This window comes from Nomascus leucogenys, chromosome 21, assembly GCF_006542625.1.
Source record: "Nomascus leucogenys isolate Asia chromosome 21, Asia_NLE_v1, whole genome shotgun sequence".
Taxonomy (NCBI): domain Eukaryota; kingdom Metazoa; phylum Chordata; class Mammalia; order Primates; family Hylobatidae; genus Nomascus; species Nomascus leucogenys.
Window position 1 is genome coordinate 29,746,499 of NC_044401.1, and position 4,216 is coordinate 29,750,714.

At 44.0% G+C, this 4,216-nt stretch overlaps 1 pseudogene; it reads right to left on the reverse strand.

Moving 5' to 3' along the window:
• Window positions 1-948: 948 nt before the first annotated feature.
• Window positions 949-2,854, reverse strand: LOC100588546 (annotated as a pseudogene).
• Window positions 2,855-4,216: the final 1,362 nt, after the last annotated feature.

Sequence of the window (4,216 nt, forward strand, 5' to 3'; positions counted from 1 at the left end):
TCCTTTTATCTTCCCAACTGAAACTCCATACCTGTGAAACAATAATTCCCCATTACCCTCTTTTCCAAACCCATGGCAAACACCATCTGACTTTCTGTTTCTATGAAGTTCACAACTCTAGGTACGTCATATAAGTGAAATCATACAGCATTTATATGATTAATTCACTTAGCAGAATGTCATCAAGTCTCATCCGTGTTGTAATATATGTCAGAATTTTCTTTCTCCTTAAGGTTGAATAATATTTTATTGTATGCACAACCCACATTTTGTTTATCCATTTATCCATCTATGGGCACTTGGGTTGTTTCCAGCTTTTAGTTATTATGAATAATGCTGCTATAAATACAACTATACATATATCTGTTTGAGTCTCTGATTTTTTTTTCTTTTTTAGGGACCATGGCTTCCTCTTTCTTTATTGGGCTCTTTGTAGATGTCACACAGGTCTAAAAGTTACGCTGTTAAATAATTATTTAAAAACTGATCAGGATGGAGGTCCTTGTCCAGAGCGCCAAGCCAGAAGCAAAAAGGAATGGGAGCAGTGGACTGGGGGGTATTCCTCCAACATCACCAAAACCCAGAAAACGAGGATCCTAAGCTCCTCCGCGGGCCAAATCTAGGGCTTGGGGCCTTGGGCTAACCCGCAGGTGCTTCTGACTGCATCACATTCAGAGTAAGGTAACCAGCAAGAGGCTGGAGGGAACGGCCAGCCGAGTCCAGACATAGACGGATGTAACTGGAAGGAGGACGGGAAATGGACAAATACTGTCCAGCTGTAGATAAGAGAGTGCCACTATGGCAGGTTGAGGGGCAGGGGAGAGGCTGGGGGAGTGATATTGCAGCAATGCAGGATGCATAGCCCCAGGGTCCAGTCCTGAGCAGCTGGTCAGGGTAGCAGCTGTTAGTTCCCAGATGGATATCCTGACCCGAGCCCAGGTAGAGGTCTCACACATTGTGGGTCCTCTTGGTGAGTTGGGGCTCCTCATCCACCAGCTTGGACTTGAGGTGCAACTTGTAAGCCAGGATGTCTCCAGGCCACTTGGTGATTGTCTGCTTCTAACACACCCAAATTTCCTGTACAACCTGCTGAATGAGTCTGAAGTCATGGCTGACCAGCATCATACCACCCTCAAACTCATTGATGGCATCTGCCAGGGCGTCAATGGTCTCAATATCCAGGCGATTGGTGGGCTCATCCAGGAAGAGCATGTGGGGGTTCTGCCAGGCCAGCCAAGCCAGAAACACTTGGCACTTCCGCCCATCTCACAAGTTCAGGATCGGGGTCACCTGTTGTTTCCCAGCGAGACCATATGGCCCAATGATCTTCCTCATTCCTTCCTTCTCCTTGATCTCTGGGTAGCACTTCATGTACTCCAAAGTCGAGAGATCTAAGTCCAGCTGCTCTTGTAAATGCTGATGGTAACGCCCTATCTTGACATGAAAGTGTTTTCAGATCATGCGTCTGTGGGTAGTAGCTCTCTAGTTAACAGCTTCAGAAGAGTTGACTTCCTTGCCTCCATTGGGCCCTACCAGAGCCACTTGTGTGTCAAGGTCAATTCCAAATTCTAGATTATTGTAGACACAAGGCCCATCTTTTGTGTACTTGAAGCTCACATTTTGCACCATAATGACAGGTGGAGGCTTCTTGCCACATGGTGGGAAATAAAATGACAGTGTCTTGTCACTCACGACCCTGTCAGTCCTGATGACATCATTTTCTGTAGCATCTTCTCCTTGCTCTGGACTTGCCAGGCCAGCTTGGCACTGCCATGACCAAACCTCGCAATGTAGTTCTTCATGTGTGCAATCTGATCTTGCTCCCAGTGAAACCTCTTCATCTGGCTCTCTCCTCCAGCTCTAGCCACATCTTCACATACTGATCATAATTACCCATATAATATTTCAGTTTCTTGCTGTGCATGTGAATGATGTTGGTAGAGACACCATTCAGAAAATCCTAGGAATGGGAGGCAAGGAGCAAGATATGCTTAAAAGTTTTTAGTTCTTCTTCCAACCACATGCAAGCATCTAGGTCCAGGTGGTTGGTGGGCTCATCCAGGAGGAGCATGAAGGGCCGAATAAAGAGGGCTCTGGCAAGGGCAACCCTCATCCTACAGCCCCCACTGAAGTCTTTTAGCTTCTTGCGCTGCATGGCAGGTGTGAAACCCAGTCTGTGCAAGATCTGTGAGGCCCTCATCTCTGCCTTATCGGCATCCAGCTCCTCCAGGTGCTTGTAGAATTCCACGAGCTTCTCACACTCCACATCTTCATGAGCCAGTCACTCTGCCTCCCTCTCCAGCATGGCCAGCTGTCGACTTCCATCACACACTGCAAGGGTGTCTTGTCACTAGGGGGCATCCCTCGAGTCAGATGGTAGATGTCGATGTGCTCAGGGATGGGCACTTCACGTTTCCCAATAGCAGAGAGCAGCATGGAATTTTCAATTCCTTTTAAGCCAATGAGGCCATAATGATGACCTGAGTTCAATTCCAGTTTGGTGTCACTGGGCAGTCTTGACCGTGAAAGGTGAGTGAGAGGTTGATAATGTGAACATCAGTACTGCAGAGATGAGAGGCCAGGATGCCAGTGACAGCTCAAGCAGCAGCCTTCTTCATTTCAAAGTCCTCTAGCTCCTTGGTCAGCAAATCCACTTCTGCCGTGTCTCTGCCATTGGCCTCATTTCTGCCACCTGTGGTTCTGTGACAGCATCTCCATTTTCTTCATGTCCTTTTCTGGGCTGCTGTCAAGCTTTGGCAGCCTCCTACTTTTTGGCTGCCTTCTTCTTGGCCAGGTCAGAGGGCATGATGATGACCCACAGGGTTAGGTTACTGTTATTGCAGGGAGCTGGGCCTTGCCGCTCGGCCTCTGAGTCCCTGATTTTTTTTATTATTTTAAGTATATATACCCAGAAGTGAAATTCTTATATCATATTTTAATTCTATGTTTAATTTTTTGAGGAACTGCCATGCTGTTCACATTTCTTCTTGTATCCCCTGTACTCTAAAATGTCTCCTTAGGTCTGGTGTAAATATTTTAATATAAACAACGAGGGCAACTGTATTCATTATTTAGGGCTGTGTATCAAATTACCCTCAGCTTAAAACAATAAACATTTATTATCTCAGTTTCTCTGGGTCAGGTCTGGTTTCAGCTTAGCTGGGTGCCATTGACTCAAGGTATCTTGCAATCAAGGTATTAGCAGAGATGATAATCAACCCAAGGCTCAACTGGGGAAGAATCTACTTCCAAACTCACTCATACACCTAGTTGGGAAGTCTCAGAAGATGCCCTTCCATGTTCCCTCAGATGGCCATTGGCATGCACCAGGTTCTCACTGGATGCTGATCAGAGATATCAGTTCCTTGACACATGGACCTCTCCATAGGCAGCTCACAACATGCCAGGTAAGTTGTTTTCTTCAGAGTGAGGACTCCTGGAGAGAAAGAGGGCAGGAGAAAGCTTGAGCAAGCCAGTCTTTTCATAACCTAATCTTGGAATGGCATCGCATTTCTTTTCCTGTATTATAGTCATTAGAAGTGAATCAACAGATTCAGCAAACACTCGGGGGAGGGTATTATACAAGGATGTGAGTACCAAAAGGCAGAGATCGTTGGGGACCATTTTAGAGGCCGCCTACCACAGCAAGAAATGTGTTTTGCTTTTGTTTTCATTGCTGTAACCTAGAACAATTGGGATCTAGAAAATAACGGTTTAATAACGAATGAATATTAGTAGGAATGTAACATCTCAGCTTTCACATTTTTATATGGTGTTTGAAATCAGAGAAAACTTAACATAGCATACCCTAACTTATGATGCTTTTAAAAACTGAAATGTATCTTTATCTTTTTTATTATGTTACATTAAAAATCAGAATCAAATTTAGCTTCTCTCCCAAAAGACATGAAGAAAACAATACCATGTACTGACTCCTTTTGTATATTTCCCGGTATTCTGGTGGAAACTTTGTCATTGTATGACCTATGGGAATAGATAATATGGTTGGAGATAATGCAGTCTATTTTAAGAATTTTACATCAGTTACTAAAAGGCTTTTATGCTCCAAGTTAAGGAAAGCAAAGAATATTACACTAAATATATGCATGCTTTTATTCTTGGATTCTTTTTTTCAAATGTCATATTGATCTTTACAGGAGTCTTTTATATTATATCAGTAATAATAAGGAAAAAATACAACTTTGTTATCATAGGC